This window comes from Panthera onca, chromosome F2 (assembly GCF_046562875.1).
Source record: "Panthera onca isolate mPanOnc1 chromosome F2, mPanOnc1 haplotype 2, whole genome shotgun sequence".
NCBI lineage: Eukaryota > Metazoa > Chordata > Mammalia > Carnivora > Felidae > Panthera > Panthera onca.
Window position 1 is genome coordinate 65,027,501 of NC_138356.1, and position 17,876 is coordinate 65,045,376.

Here is a 17,876-nt window from a genome sequence, read left to right on the forward strand (position 1 = left end):
TCGACCCAGGTCAGCCAGCCTGAATTTCTTTGTTCCAACTTCCTTGATTTGCACCTAGTGATTCTTCCACCTGCTAGTACTGGAAACACCTTAGTCTCCCTTCTCATCCTAACTAGTCAGTAAGGAAAGAAGGGAAAATGTACAGGAAAAAATCATCTCAAACTACTGGTAGCTTTAGAAGTCTACAGAAATTACCTTATGCAACCTAGTTGGCAAGGCATAGTTGTTCAACTAAGACCATGTTAGCAGGTTAACTACTAGTCTTCAAGAGAATGCTATCATTTGTCTCTGGATAAAGAAGAAAATGAAGCTATATTCTGTATAATTAAATAATGATAAATGTCAGGACAATAAACTACATTTTGCACCCATCCTTTCCCCAAAATTTTCTCACTATGGTCTCAGTCCTTTCCTGGATCTTTAAGGATAGGAAGCTTAATATAGAGAAAGGTCATATAAAAACACTGGTTGACTTTCCCTTGGTGTATTGCATCTCTATACAAGAAAATTCCATGTACATAATCAAAGAAACTTTGATTTTGAAAGACAATTTGAGCCATCGTTGAAATGTACTTTGAAGACCATAACACTTGATGATTCCAGTGTTCTACCAGCTTCAGTCTTCAAAGGAAAATGCTGATGTTGTCGTTTGTGTGTCAGCAGAGAGATGTACACAGATAAAGTAGCTTCTAGCTAGCCTCCTTAGTGCAGTAGGCAGCCTGTCAGTTTCATAATCTGAAGGTCCTGAGTTCAAACCTCAGAGGAGGCAGTTTGGCTTTTTGCCTTCTTTCTCTGTCAAAAGAGAAAAAAGAGAAAGAATTTTCAGAATAATCTCCTATTAGTTATTTCATGTTCCTCTTAGTAACTTTACTTTTTGGCACTGATGTTAGTTAGTAATAGTTACAATGAAAATAAAGAAGTGTGGGCCATGTCAAAAAATAAGCCATTTGAGAGTTATGATTATAATATTATTAGATGCCAAAACTCATGTCGAATATTTAATCAAAGACATTGTTTCAGGGGTGTCTGGTTAGCTCAGTCAGTTAAGCATCTGACTCTTGATTTCTGCTCAGGTCATGATCTCACAGTTGGTGGGATCGAGCCCCACATCAGCGAAGAGCCTGCTTGGGATTCATTCTCTCCCTCTCTCTGTGTTCCTCCCCTGCTTGCTCTCTCTCTCTCCCTCAAAATAAATAAATAAACTTAAAAAAATTATAAAGACATTGCTTCAGATAGGAAATGAGACATGGATTGAGATTGTAATGAACTGGGCATAAAACTAAAAAATATTGTGTAGGAGAAACTTGTTGTAAACTGGTATATATATGTATATACATATACTAGAATACAATAATATATAATATGAGAAAAGCCTTTGGAAGGAGTATATTCCTTTTGATACCAGGAAGGGTGGTAGTGGTTAAGAAAGTGTGTTGGTATTTTAATGGGATGCTTTGAGCCTTAAGGAACATACACTGACAAAAAAACAAAAACAAAAACCTTGCGTGCATGTGTGTTAATGCACGTGTGTGTCTGTTCTGAAGGAGTAGGAGAGCAAGGGACCTGGTGAGGTTCAATATGCATTCAATTTCAAACTCAGAAACTGGGCCAAGAGGCCAATATGCTTAGATATACATTAGGATTAGGATAAGCAATCACTCTGGGGCTTTTAAGAAATGTAACAGTCTTTAAAAAGGAACATTTGGCAGTCTGAAAAAATAATCAAAGGGTTGTAGAAAGCTTGCTTTTTTATCCCAACACTTTTAGCCAATAACCAAGCATCTCTTTTACCCCAATTACTGTGGATTGAAGAGAAACGAAGTGGGTTGAAGAGAAATGGAGTGTTCTGGAAAAATGTGAATAGAGTCTAAGGATAAGAAGATGAAATTAATTAATCTTTTTTTTTCTTTAAGTAAGCGACTAAGACAGAGGTCCATTTCAATATTGATCATAGTTTGGTACATAATTAAAGAGACTTCATATTATGATACTGAATTATTAAGTAGAATTAAATATTTAAAAATTTTATGTCAAGGAAGATCCAAGCACCAAGACAATAAATAGTATTAAAAACGACTGATTAGAAAAAATAATCATAGTAAAGGATCCTAAAATTATACCTTGGATTTACTGTGAAAAATGGAATGTGGGGCCTGACTTCGAAGGCCAACAGAGAACAGATGCATCAAAGTCTGGGTTATATTACACTAATCTCTTAAGGGTCTTTTATCTAATCTCTCTCTGGCCATTGCTAAGTGCCAGGGATATGATTGCCACTATATAAATATCAGAGATTATCTAGACTTCTCAGGAGAAATCCATCTAATACACATCAAAACCAGTCTAGGCATTGCGTGTCTTTAGACTTTCTTTTGTGGAAACAGGCAAATCAAATCATTCCTTAACAAAGGACCTGTAATTTACCAACTTCTAAATATGTTCAGTTTTATTTTACCTTTCTGAGCCTATAACAGCATTTTTGACATTAGATGCTCTAAAAGCAAAGAGCAGTGGAAAATATTGAGTTCATTAACTCCTTAGTTAAATACCCTTGCAAACTAATCCTAATCTATAGGCCTGGTCATAAGGCAGGGTATGGGGGCGGGGGAAAGGCCAAGATGTCATGATGTAGAGAAGTGAGCCCTAAAGTAAAATTGTAATAGTCTATATTCCAAAATGTTCTGTCTTGAGGCAGTAGACTAACAACCTACTTAAGCACATCATAGGCTTTGCAGTTCACCACACGTGGGTCTGAGGACCATCTCTGCCGTGTGATAATGGTAAGATCCTTCCCAGGCTATGAATAACTTTGAACCTCTGAGTTTTCTTACTCTATAAAATATGGAAAATATAAACCTCACAGTGGTGAAAACTAGAGGAATTCACTTCTGTAAAATGCTTGGCACAGTCCCTGGCCTCCAGTAAACACTTAGCAAAGAACAGACGTTTTGTTCCCATTACTTGTGGCCAGTAAAACAAGTAAAAGACTGAAGAAAAGTGTAGAAAGTGGATCTCTTGACAAAGGGGCAATGTCTCATATCTCTAAGGAGAATCTAGTCTGAAGAAGTGCTGAATCAGACATATTAGGGATAATATAATAAGGATAAGGGGGCAGATTTACTTTTAGACCTTCTCTTACCATTCTGAATCCCAGCTTCTCATTTCTCCTTTGTAAGACATCGGCAGTTGTACATATAAGAACCTATTTGTTACAATTCTCTTACGATAAAAGGCATTAATTCTCTTGTGATAAAATGTGCTGTATCTCTCTTCATCTTTTTGTCTTAATGTCTAACAAAATGCATGAAAAAATAGTAGTTGCTCGTATTTGATCAACCTCATTCAGACAAATGCTACAATACATATAGTGCTATTTCTTTGTTCAATAATCATTAGGTATTTTGGTTTCTTGAAGTGTGTACGTGTGTGTGTGTGTGTGTGTGTGTGTGTGTGTGTGTGTGTGTGTGTGGTTAGTTATCCTTTCCCTGTAACCCAGTACAGATTGAATTAATACATGGAATCCCTGAAAGGCTATGTGGTTGACCATTGTGACTTTATTTTTCTGGTTGTACATAGTAGGGCCAAAAATTGGATTGACTTCTGTTGTATCTCTCAAGGAGTTAACTAAGAAATTAAACTGCTTAGGAGTTGACTCTGAGATTTGCTTATATTTGCACTGTGACTGCTTTCCCAACTAACCCATTGTAATATTTTGTTAGCACCTTGCCTAATGAGTACACCTCTCTGTTCTCCATGCAGTTGCAAACTAGTGGACACAGGATTATTCTACTCATTTGTTCACAACTCACTTCAGTCAGTGATCCTTGCTGCATTGCAAAGCCTTAGCTTCCTGCTCAAGTCCCTCACGTTACCATTTGTCTTTGCTTAGCTTTCCCCCTCTTTCTTACCAGCATTTCTATTGAGTAAGGAGAGCAAAAGCTCATTTTGTTGACATTTTTTTCTCCTATAGTTTTGTGGTACAGAGAAACTGGAACATCAAAAGGAACTCTTAGTTATGCGCAGGAACCCTAGTTTATTTGAATGCTTGTTTATTTTTTCCAGGAAACAATAAACCAAATTCCTGTTTGAGAAGAATCATTATACACTTGTATTTTCTGAAAAATAATTTCCCAGAAATGGGGTGTTAGAACAAATGATATGCACACTTACAGTTTACAATAATATAGCCAGATTTATTTCCCAAAATTTACAGAAATTTCCAGACTCTTCACTGCTTTTGAGAAATAATATATGAGAGTACTGTTTTCCTTATAATCTCATGAGCACTGGGCATTAACATGATCTTACATTTTTGCCAATCTGAAGGGCAAAAAGTTTTATTTCATTGTTTTTATTTTCATTTCCCTGAATATCATTTCTCCTTGTGCTATCCATTGTTCTTACTAATTTGAGGAACTACTTATATCTTAAGAAGATTAACCACTTTTGTGCGCAGCAAATATTTTCTTCCAGTCTGTAATTGTTCTTTTAATTTGATTAAGTTGCCTGATCCTATTCAAAGGCTTTTGTTGTTGTTGTTTTATTGCTTTATGACTTCACCTGGTGTTTTATTTTTCCTTTATATCTTTTTGTTTCCATATCCCTTACCAAGCTTCCCTTCCCTTCAGAGTTATACATTCCCACCTTATTTTTTCTTTTAACACATTTATTTAATCATTGAAAGTTTTGTGTGAAATTTATATTTGTCTAGGGGCACACAGCCGGAGCCTTATTTATTTTCTTCCAAGTGATTAACTTAATAGTAATTGCTGGCAAATCCAAAACTTACCCACTAAATTTTAAGACTTTCAGACAATTCTTAAATATTTTTGTAACACATGGGCTTCAGAATCAGCTTATCGAATTCTAAAAGTAATTGCGGCATGTTTTTGATTTTAAGGAGTTGGAAACAACATGAATGTCTATAAATAGGAAAATGGTCAGATAATTTAGTGCTTCCAAATTATGGAATAGAAACAAGTTATGGAATAAATTCAGATGATCCAAATTATGGAATACCATTGCACCTATCAAAAAGAATGTAGTAGACCAAATGTATATAGAAGTCAGTGCATACGAAAGTAGGAAGGGTGTCAGGTAAAATGAATATAGGAAAATATAAGAAAATATTTAATGCCATTCTTTATTTGTAAGAAAAACAAAGCAACAATCCCTACATAAGTACATATATATATTTGAATAAGCAAAGCGAAAAACGAAAAACAAAACAAACAAAACCCTATGGGATGAAACAAAATTCTTAGTAATGGCTTTCAGGGATGTGGGCTTATTTCTGTGGAGACTAATAATTTTACTTTAGATGCTTTAGATGCCCTCATTCGTGTATTACTTATGTAACTAAAAAATTCAAATGCTTAAAATTAGAAGAAAAAAGTATTCTTGCTATATTCAAAAAGGTAAAGAACTAGAAATAAGAGTTAAATCCCCATTGGCCCTTGTACATTTTATACTTTGCCAAATCTGTATTTGGTGAGGAAACTCTCAGCATGAAGTAATTTACCCAAATGTCTCCCATAGCATACAATCCACACCATTTTTCTTTCAATCTGTGTACAAATCTCAAGTAGCATATAATTTTATATCAAAATATGCTCATGTATCCTATAAACCAAGATTCCCAATGTACAGATGAAGTATATAAAATGTTAAATACATTGGCCAAGTGTAACATGTAATGTGCCTAGACATAAATAAGTTTTATAAATAAAACTTCAGGTGGTGTTCCTTGACTGGTTCTGCTCACGTCTTTATCCCACAAGTTACCAGGATTTACAATTTCATCATTAAAAATACTTGTTGAGTTCTCTTAAGACCGTATAATGACCACAAAAGATTCTTTCTGGGTGACTAAACTTCACACACACAAATAAAGAAAATCAAATATAGTAAAAGTTGCTATCTATTAGCTGATGAGCCAGATAAAGCCCACAAATGGCTTTCTTCCCCTGAAGAAAATTGTTATAAAATTTAAAAGTAATTGACAATATATCTGGAAAGCAGTATATTTTTCTAATTACTCTTGAACAATCATAATATCTTGAGAAACTGGGTTTATTTTCTTACACAGTAACTAATGGTTATACCTGAGGATTATTTGGAAGTCTCCAACTTTATCTGCTAAATGAAATCCAGCAATTAAACTTACCACTTCCTCCTTTGTTAACAACTGGAAAGTTCATTATATTATGTGATCGGATTCACCATGAATAAGTGGCCTTTGGTATTTATAAACAGCCTCCAAATTCTTTTAAAACTGTGAATCTGACTCCAGCTAAGAAATTGGAAGTTGTCAGTGACTTCAGGGCTGAGGTCCCCCCAGTCACCCCATATTACTGTCACAGAAGTTTCTATGCTTTGGAGGCAAACCAGGGGTCATAGGCAGAGCTTATCAACCTGTGCTAAGAAGTCCATATCAGCAAGACCTAATCGGTTAAGACCACACAGGGCCCAGACTTTGCTGATATGGGTGGTATTCTGATTATATCACGTGTCTCATTAGCTAAATATATTATAGTGCTTTTGGTTAACACCTACTGGAATTGATACTTCTACTTTGGGCAAACATGCATAGAACACATATGTGAAGACAGGAAGGGATGTAGGAAAGTGGTGGTATGTCCAGTTCCTGCTCATATATATGCCCTCCCTAACTGGTTCTGACTGTGACACAGGGATTCTGTAGCCTGGCTTCCCCTCCCTTGTCTCAATTCCTTAGCTCCACCTTCTGAGATCATTCAGGAGGTTCAAAGTTCCTCTCAGTGGACACCATGTCCAAGCTCAGCCCTCACTCCAGCCCAAGTCAGGAAGCATTTACTCATTCTCTCATTTTCTTATCGTCACTCAGACTGTCTTAGAGGTCCTGAAAACTGACAGTTCAATCCTGGTTATGTAACTTTATATGAGTTACTAAACATCTATGAGCTTCCCCTTGCTCATTGGCGAAGATGTCGTGAAATCACCGACTTCCAGAGTTTTAAGGATTAAATGGGATAGTTACTGTAAATATCTTAGCACAGGGTCTAGCACCTAGTGTTTGCCTGAGGCGGGGGCTGAGAGCAAGACTTAATTCCTATAGAGTTGGAAAAGAGGGTCTGTGTAGTTCAGTTGGAGGGCTATGTAGATACTATGGACTAATGAGGTTTTATCACCAAATAAGTTTGAGAATGCTAAATTATGCCAAATGAACAGATTTATTTCCTCAAGAATGCTCCGAGTCTTTAATAAGCAAATATGCACCGTTACTTTCTAAGAAGAAGAAAAAGGCAGCATCTACCCAATTTTCTTTTCATACAAAGAATGATTTTACAAAGAAGCATCTTTTTTTAAGATGCTTATTTTTATTTATTTTTGAGAGACAGAGAGAGAGAGAAAGCAAGGAGGGGCAGAGAGAAAGGGAGAGAGAGAATCCCAAGCAGGCTGTACTCTGTCACTGCAGAGCCCGAAACCAGGCTCAAACTCCCGAACCATGAGATCATGACCTGAGCCGAAATCAATAGTCAGATGCTTAACCGACTAAGCCAAACAGGTGCCCCTACAAAGAAGGATCTTTGTACATAGCGTTTGTTATATTCCAGACCTTGTGCCAAGTGCTTTACATATATTAACACATGTAGATATTTCACTGGTAAAATTTGTATAGAAATGTATTTTATCTGCTTAAAAAATCTGCACCATAGGATATTAGAGATGGAAGTCCATCTAGCTCAACACGCATATTTTTCTGAAGTTCACAATGCTTGTAAATGACAGAGTGCAGACTAAGGTGCAAGCCTCTCACCCCCTTGCACTATTGTCCTTTGCAGTTCTCAGTCTCTGATTCTGTGTCACCACCTGGTCTTTTCTCCAGAGATCTAAATATTTAAAATAGTTGGGAGAGGTCACTCTGCTCAGCTATACTTTTCTACCATGATGAGGTCTCCCAAAATTCCACACCATAATTTATTGTCTTTCCAACTTAACGATTTCAAAATAAATCTGACAAATTCGAACAAAATTCAGCTGTTCAAAATTTTCCTCTACTGAAAATGTCCCCCAAAGAATTTGATTTAAGACCATGTCCTTAGAAATGTTGCGAAAGAAAAATGACAGAGCAAAGAGGCTTTACAAATATGTTTTGTTTCCTTCTAGTGCCCCTTTGAACTCTTGACTCCAAGCTCCTTGAGAAAGAAGCATATTGCCGGGAATGAAAGATCTCTAATGAGACCAAATGGCAGAACAAGATTTCTCACCTCTATAGCTCTGAGCTGGAGGGACCACCAAGGTGAGATGTGATTTTAGTCTCTGGGAGTACTATGATCTTGGCCTTTCTGCAGAGACTGTCAAAAAGGGTGCTAATGACTGCCAACTGCTGTGGAAAGAAACAGGAGTCCGTGCAGACCTGAGCGGAGCTGACTGCTTCGTTTCATTCCGAGTATTAAATCACCTGCTGCTGCCAGCAGCTTTCAACTACTCACAGCGGAAGCCAGGTTCAACCAGTGACCCACAAGGCAGAATTACCAAGCATCACACTACTAAGCCAGGTAGTCTGAGATCACATGGACTGGTTCGCGCCTCTTAGGCTGTGCACCTCTCTCACATTTAACTGGATTTTTCCTCTGGCCTGTGAGCTTAGCGTCCTCTTTCACTGTTTTGTTCCTCTTCAGGGTAGGGTCTACCACTGGAAACTGAAGGTTGGTCAGATGGTCCACAATGTAGTATGTTATATAAATTTAGAATATTATCTTCCTTCCACCCTTTGTCTCATACTCAGTTACTTACAGGATGCGATATAGAGGTAGAGAGACTTATTTCACGGAGATACGTATAAGCCTCTTAGCTTGAACAGCCACTAAAGTTCCCCAGAGACTTTTCGTTTGTACTCATGTGATATCAGTAGTGCCACCAAGACAATCCACATTATAGCTTTTGAATGAGTGTAGCAAATTTGAGGGCTCCTCATGTAACCTAAATGATTTAGGAAACATACTTTGTGACTTCTCTTTGAATACTCATGACCTTTGGCAGTGCTACTGGGAAATGTTTAACAACGGACTATGTGGGGGAAATAAATACACCTGTTTGAAGCATTTGCCCATTTCTGCGGTGTAAACAGCCCTACCATGGCCAGTTTTCAGCTACCTACGTGAAATCGCTAAGGGCAGAGTTGTGAAAAGATGTGTGCTAGCATACCATTATATAGTACTCCCACATGGAGACAGAATAGACATATAATGTGAAGAGCCTAGGTAATAGTCAAATGTAGTAAAGCAGTTAGGAGTTGGAAGTGTAGTTATATAATATAGTAAAATAAAGTATATCGTATTAACAGTAGTAGTATTTTTGGTATTATCAGTATTTATTAATCTTATTAATATTCTTACCATTAATATTAATAGTATTATAAATAAAATGGATCATCAAGGTACAAAAGGATAGCCTTTATTTTTAGTATAATTCATTTGACTGGAAGCTTATAAAATTCAATTTTTAGTGATGACTGTGTTTGACCATCAGCTCACAAAAATCCTGAAAATTTAGCAACTGTCTCTTGAAAGTTGGTCTGAAAGAACTCCAGAACACTGTTGGTCTTGGGGAAGAAATAGAAACCATCATGGTGACCTGGAAAGGATGTTGGATTGAGAGATGACTGACTCAGGAAGTTAATAGTGGTTAAGGACAAAAGTTCAGAAGCCCAGCTGCCTGTGTCCAGAGCCCAGTTTCTCTTGTGGCCTTCGACTTGAACAAGTAGCTTAACCTCTCTGAGTTTCAGTTTCCTTTAAGGGAAATAGGGGATTACATTGGTACCTAATTTACGTGGATATTGGGGCTTTAAATAAGATAATGTTTGCACAGTGGCGTACATAGTAAGCGAACAATAAGGCTATTACTACCAAGTTTCGGCTAGGCCAGTAAGTGCTGTGTGATCATGGGCACTTTTTTCCCTTCATTTTTCATATGTAAGATAAGGAGTTAAAGACAAAGTGATTTATAAGTTGCTTTTAATTCTCAAATGTGCAACGATTAAGAACTAGAGCTTTTAAGTCAGGTGGTCTAAATTCAGATTCTGGCCCTTATTGTACAAGCTGTGCAACTTTGGACAAGTTAATTCATCTCCCTTACCCTTGATTTCTTCATCTGAAAGTCAGGAAGCAACACAAGAATTTATTGCACAGAATTGTTTAAGATTAAAGTGAGGTACATCCCAATAAGGTTGTAGTTCACTGTTCGGCACACTGTAGGTACTCAATAAAGCTAAGCTGTTTTTTTAAGAGTATTAGTATCATTTTATAATATTTTAACAGTAGTAGTATTTTCATTATACCATGTAGTATTAATATAGTATATATTATTAATGTACTATCTCATATTTTGCATACACATAGTAATAATATTGGTATTATTACTATCATTTATTGATATTATTTAATATTATTAGCATTATTAATAAGATGATCACAAAGGTACTAACTTTTTTTGTCTATGGTATGCCTTCCAAAGGAAGGACCATGTCCCGTGGCGTCAAAATTAATATTAATAATAAAATATATAATGGTAGAATGGGTGCTGTTACTGGGCATTTTCTTGATGTCAACCATTGTAGTAAGTGCTTCACATACAATTTAATTAACATCTTTGAAGCTCAGTTTCATTATTTATGAAATGGCTTTAATATCTATCATGTAGAGTTATTGAGAAGTTTATAAGTATTATTATTAGAACACATTCATCTCAGTTCCTAGAACAAAGCAGGTATGTAAATAAATGATAGCTAGTAATCATAGTTATAATAATAGAATCTAATTTATGGGTTGTGAGAATATATTTATACTTTCTGAGAAATGCTTATCATATTGCATAGTGCATTGTATATGCTAATTCATGGAAACTAATATACTTATATAATAGAAATAAATGATGGGCACTTACCATTTACTATCAATTTACCATTGAGAATGGTTTGGTGGGTCAGGGTGGAGGTTGGAGAACAGTCCAGAATACAGAGCTCAAAAGTGTTGTTGGAAAGAGTGGCTGTTGTGTTTTAATCTCTTGCTCCTGTGGTGGCGGAGGTGGAATGTGAAAATCTTTTCGAGAAGGGAAGGGTCCGTCAGGGTTCCTGCAGCTGGAAAAGGGCTAGACATTTGCCAAAGCTGGATTATGAGGTGTTACAAGTGTATGGTAGAGGTGTTAGAATAGCACTGGCAAGAGGTGGCAATGCTAATAATTACTCTTTCTAGCCCTGTGGTATTGAACGAGGACAACTGGTTCTTTGGGGGAATCTGTGGAAAGCTGGGGGGTTTTTGCGGTTGGCATTTGTTTCTTTGCCAAAACCATGTCTTTTGCTATTTTCAAACACTTTCTGCTTCTTCTGTGTACCTCAGTGTGTACTGTCAACTATAGCTGTGTCCAAAACATTATCAAATTATTAATGACCCCAGTTTTCATGTCTTTGTGTTTATCCATTGCACTTCCTATGAATCATTTTCATAATTTCTTAAAATATCATCCCCAAGTCAGTCCATATGGCCTTCTGATCTCATACTTAGTAATAAACACGAGGACATATGGTTATAAACTGAAGTCTTTCAGGATGCTCCAGTTCATTATTCTGTTGCCCCTTAAAGGAACAGAGTGAGCTGATCCAAAAGGCCAGATAATAAATAAGAGTGATCTCATCCTCTCTCTCGGCATTGGCTGCCATCTCCTTGGGGAATAATTACTTAATAAACTCAGGCTTCCCCCTTCAATGGTTTCATATAACACAAGGATAGATTTTTAGAACATATTCAGAATTAATGCTACTCATATCTGAGATCAGAGAAGCCTAAGTAGATCTGGTTCTACTGAGTGGTATTGGGAAATCTTGGTCAAGCATTTTTCTAGAACAGCTGAGCCTAAGTTCAAACCCAGGGTGGAGTTCTCAACCAAATCAGACATCATGATTACATTCATAGAAATATAAACCCTAGGGACAGACCCAGAAAGATAAATAAAATTACCATATAAGGGACACACCCGTGAGCATATGCAAGTTGGTGGACATTGAGAAATATGACTATAAAATTTCAACAATCCTGGTCATCAAAAATGCCGAGTAGAAGAATAAGGATATTCCATTTTGTTCATCAGATTTGAAAGCTAAAACAAATAATGCCCAATGCTCTTAAAATTGTAGTGAGAGAGATTGTCCTTAAATATTGCACATGAGAAAGTAAACTTTTCTACCGTCTTTTAAAAGGCTATTTCAAAATAGGAATCAAATGCCTCAAAATATATATGTAATATATATTTTTTGATACAGTAATTTCTTATCTGTGATGCTGTGCATGAGAAATGTACAGAAATATGTGATTGTAAAATTTATAATACTGAAAAAAATGAAAAATACCTAAAAATCCACATAACTTAGTAATAAAAAAAATGTTTTTGAAACTATTTCCATGGTATTTAAATTACTCAGGGTGCAACAATGAGGGTGAGCTTTATGACTTTAGCTATATTAAAACATGTGAAGAAAATATCTAAGAATGAAGTTATTTCTAACTAATGGGATAATGAGTCATTTCTATTTGAGTATTTTTTTAATATTCTGCATAGAGCATATAATCAGGAAAATTAAAGTAATTTTTTAAAAAGGATACTTAGTGCTCATCTGTAAAAACATCCTAAAATATATGTGGAGAGACACAAAAGAGAAAATTATGGACGTAACAGGCTATAAAATATTGGAGTAAGTTGGGTTGACTTTCCCAGAATTGAAATTGTTCTTTTCTCTCATTAATTACAAAATTGCTTTTAAAAAAATGCTTTCAGTTTCAAATACCCAGAGAGCTCAGTTTGAGGTACATTGAGTCTAAGGGGAAAACATTTTTAACAAGAAGAAAAGATGTCATTTTTTAAAAGGGTGGTTTCAAATGGGTTTGGCACAATTGAAAATGCGTCTTTGAAATGTGTTTAGTATTTCCAGACAAGGAGGAACTGTCACCTCACATTGCTTGTGAATCACTGCACATCTGGTCCTCCTGCCCTGGGACAAGAACTGCAGCAGGAAAAGTAAGACACTAAAAGACAATGGACATTGCTTTGCAATCAAATCTCAAGGAAGATTTCTTCCTTCCTTCTTTCCTTCCTTCCTTCCTTCCTTCCTTCCTTCCTTCCTCCCTCCCTCCCTCCCTCCCTCCCTTTCTTCCTTCCTCCCTCCCTCCCTCCCTCCCTCCCTCTCTCCCTCCCTCCCTCCCTCCCTCTCTCCCCTCCTTCCTTCCCTCCTTCCTTCCTTCCTTCCTTCCTCCCTCCCTCCCTCCCTCCCTCCCTCTCTCCTTCCTTCCTTCCTTCCTTCCTTCCTTCCTTCCTTCCTTCGTGCTTGCCATGTTTGAAAAAAAAATAGCAAATGATGTTTCTCCATTCATGGGAACTCAACACTGCAACCTGAAGTGTTACTCTGCAAGCCCTGTTCAGCCAACCCTCCGTGGAGGTGATGATAGGTTTTCTATTCACTTAGTCAGGTGAACTCACTCAGTTCACCAACTTCATCACAATTTCTTTGAAGGTTTCCCTGGCTTATTTGAGTGTGAAAACCTAGAACTGGGCACCTTCCTTGCCACTGAAATGCCACAATTTAGACCAGCTAAATTTTAAAGGTCAAGAAAAAAAAGGTTCAGAGCAGCAGTTTTATATCAGTAGGAATTACTGGTTTAGTTAATGGTTTCGTTGTGGGGTTTGGGTTTTTTTTTTCATTCTTGTAATGTTTTTTGGAGTAACAGTCACTCTTTTTCCTATGACATAGGCAACACTGAAAATGATTTTCTGTTCGGGCTGGAAGTGTTCAGTACCACTCAGGGTAATGGTATCTGTTGGCATAGAGAAGGGCCAAGTGAGGTGGAATGGAAAATTTATTTTCCCTTTCTTTGCAATCCCGCCTTCCTGTTTCCCTCCCTACTGTTGGGTGTCTCATACATAGTTTAGCTTTGCTCTGCTTCATATCTACTCATTTCAGAAATAATTGTTTTCTTTTGGGGGGACTTTAAAGATGAAAGAACATAGCTTGTCTTTAAAACAAAAACAGAAACAAAATAACATGAGTTCTAATTGTCATTTTTTTCTTCTTTTCCTTTCTTTCTCCCTTCCTTTCTATTTTCGATCACACACTAATGAATTCCTATTATATGCCTTGGCAAAGAGCTAGATGCTAGGAATATAAGAGAGAGGGAAGAAAATAATATGTCCATAATGTAATTTTAGTCCAGCATAAAAAATGAGTTGGAGAAAGATAAAATTGAACACAGAAAGTCCGCTTGGAATTCCTTTGTAATAATCCAAAAAAGAGATGATTGTGGTCTAAACAACAGAGGTAGTATATATCATGGATTATTTAAAAAGGATTTAAAAGTAGAATCATGAGGACTTGGTAATTGATTGTAGGTGTTGAGGAAAGGAGAAAAAGACATTCATAAAGACTCTGAGGGTTATAGCTTAAGAAACTGAAAGATTGATGGATGGCACTCATTGAAATTCAGAAAACAGATGAAAATACAGCTTGTGGGGGGTAGGAATATGAGTTCAATTTTGGGAATGTTAGGTATTGAGAGTTTGATCAGATATCCAAATGGAGATGCCTAATATGAAATTGAGTATAAAGGTCTGATACTCAGCACAGATATCTGGACTATCAACATATGGTTCAAAACATAAACATGACTGAAGTCATGGAATATATAAAAGGAATATATGGAATCACCCAAGGAGAATATATAAATTGAAGGCCTAGGCAAAAATCCAGAGAAACTCCAAGGAAAAAGTTCATTTCGAGAAGACATTAGTGTTCAAGAGGCTGTTGATAGTTTTGTCAAACTCAGTTTGAGTGGTACGGTGGAAATAGGACCCGGATGGCAGGATGTTGAGAACCAAATAGCCCAATACACTATAGAATCTCCATCAGTTGATTCACAGGTGTTTTTTTGGACAGATTTAATTATGATAAGCTAAATAAGTTGTTTGGAAAGAAGGTGGCAAATGCCATTTGTGCTTGACAACAAAGGTATCCTTGTCTTCTTTTCAGTTACTATTTTTAAAAATTAGGTCATTTGGGGGGCACCTGGGTGACTCTGTCAGTTGAGCATCCAACTCTTGATTTCAGCTCAGGTCATGACCCCAGAGTTGTGGGATCAAGCTCTTCACTGGGCTCTGCACTGAGCGTGGAGCCTATTTGGGATTCTCTCTCTCTCTCTCTCTGTCTCTCTCTGTCTCTCTCTCTCTCTCTCTCTCTCTCCCCCCCCCTCCTTCTCTCTCTCCCTCTACCCCTCTCTCCCACTGCCCCTCTTCCCCGCTCACGCTCTCTCTCTCTCTCTCAAAAAAGGTTAGGTCATTTTAATTCTTTGGATATTTCTGATGATACAGCCTGGTGAGGGGAACAGATTAGTTAATTAAGAATTTTACTGTGCTTCTCAGTATGGGCATTTGATAAATTTCACATTGTATAAAATAATTTGTTTCTGGGCCTGTGAATAGGAGAGAAAGGAGAATAAATAGTTATTTCTTTCTACTGGGGATGAGATAAGTGGTATCCTCTAACTGAAATAAAATAGTTAATTCTAAAGTACAGTGAATAACATGGAGTTTACTCTGACAGAATAAATATATTTGATGGACAAAGATTGATAAACAAAACAAAACACACAAATTGAGTCCCACGTATAAATCATAAAGAACATAGCGCTTCTTAAAGAATAAAAAATAATCAGTGGTTATTTGTTCTTCTTCTTTGACTAATAAATATTAATACAATATGGTTGAAGTAAATTTAAGTATTTAGTTTCGAAAGATGGCGTGGGAATGTGTAGTTAAATGGAGAGTATGGCCAGCTGTTTCCTCAGGATAGAAATATCCCAGAAGTAATTTAAAAATGCTTCTACTTTTACACAGGAAGATTTTGGAGGCAAGCTCACTTTATGATTACTTTTGAAATTTCATGGATATTGAAATCGTTCCAAAATTGGCTGTAAGTTTTCAAAGAGGAACATTTGCATTCCTTATAGAATTTAGAATCTGTCATTCTTCAAAATGTTGGTTGATGATTCAGAAAGGGTACATAGTCCCCCTTCTTTACTTATACAATGGGTTTTATCCAAAAATCTCAAAGTACTTTATACAAATTAACTCACAGTCCAATCCTTTTAATACTTTGAATGAAGATTAATGAGACTCCTATTCCACATATGGTAACATGGAGTTTCTGGAAACCTTGGATGAAGTGAATGAGACATGACATAGCTGCCAGCAAGTTTGCAGATGAGCCAAGAATAGCAAACAAGATTTCTACTTAACTGTTTTAACCACCAGACCCACAAGAAATCATAGATATTAAATAATTAAAACAACAGACTAAAACATGGTCTAGAAGAGAAAGTTTTTTACTCCAAGTCTGCCTGTGTGTCAATTTGAACAAATCTCTCAATGTTGATGGTCTTGGTGGTCTCATTTCCCTCTCTGGGGTAAATTGCTTTCTAAGAGTCCTTCTAGAACTTCTACTCTAATTCTCTGCAGACCTTACTCTGGACAAGAGGTCTTGCCTGAAAATAGAATGGTTGAGAATATTTGTGGAAATAGACCTACGAGATGTTCTGGCGCATCTCTTCATTCTTCTCCTGAGCAATATTTACGGAATTCTGCCTCAGAACTACCTCTTGTCCCTTTTAAATTACCATTTCCATCACTCCTTTCTGACAAGGTCAGTTACAAATAAAGCCAGTTATGATATTCTCTAGATCATTACATAATTAGCCTCACTCTCTATCCTTTTCTCCAGGGAGAAAAACAGGTAAATAAGAGCAGAGTGGTTAAGAAGGAAGGTTCTGGAATCTTAGGAGGAATAAATCACAGCTCTGCAATTTAATTGGTGACTTCGGAGAAAATACTGAATTGATCCAAGCTCAAGTTTCTTTATCTCTGAGATGGGGGGGATAACATACCACTAATAACAGTTTTGCAGGGGAGTAAATGAATATATAAAGAATGTAGCACACCTGATATATAGTAAATAGCCTTGCTTCTCCATCTTTTTTTTCTTTTATTTTTTTAAGTTTATTTATTTATTTTGAGAGAGCAAGACAGTGAGAGTAGGAAGGGGCAGAGAGAAAGGGAGAGAGAGAATCCCAAGCAGACTCCACACTGCCCGATGCAGGGCTTGAACTCACGAACTCGAGATCAGTGACCTGAACCAAAATCAAGAGTTACATGCTTAACCAACTGAGCCATCCAGGCTTCCCTTTTCTTACTTTTTGATAGATACTTACCCAGACCCCATTGTATGCCGTCCTTTGTTATCACAAGCTAGAAATCTAGGAATTTCATTTCCCAGAATCCATTACCATCAGTATTCTGGTTTAAATCCTTTAATGAGATGCATTTATGTGAGATTTTGAAGGCTGAATATAAATAGAAATTAATGTAAGTCCTTCCCCAGAGACAGGCAGGTGCATCAGCTTTGGTAATAGACAAATATGAGGTTTAACCAGTGGCTTTAATGAGAACCCCTAAGAATTACCATTTTAATGCCACAGGTAGATGAGATCATTGGCAGTGGCCTCCAGCAATTTCAATATCCTAATTTCTTGAAGGAAAACAGTAGTTTCACCTAAATTTCACTTCTTCATATCTTTCAATGCTTTTGTAAGCACCTAATTTTCTAAATTAAATGCCTTCCACCTTGAATGGTTTCCTTTTTCTCGTTTAATTTCTGATTCAATTCTATCAGAGATTACTGAGTAAGAAAGATAGGAAAAAATAATAGTAACAGTAATAACTGTTAACATTTAGGTCTTTACTCAGATTATATCTTTTTAGTGAGTGCTTCCTAACTTCCTAAAATTTCAACCCTGTTCTCA

At 36.7% G+C, this 17,876-nt stretch overlaps 1 non-coding gene across 1 annotated transcript; it reads left to right on the forward strand.

Moving 5' to 3' along the window:
- The first annotated feature begins 696 nt into the window (after positions 1 to 696).
- On the forward strand, positions 697 to 769 carry TRNAM-CAU (transfer RNA methionine (anticodon CAU)). The gene has a single exon. It is a non-coding gene; the product is annotated as a tRNA-Met (tRNA).
- Positions 770 to 17,876: the final 17,107 nt, after the last annotated feature.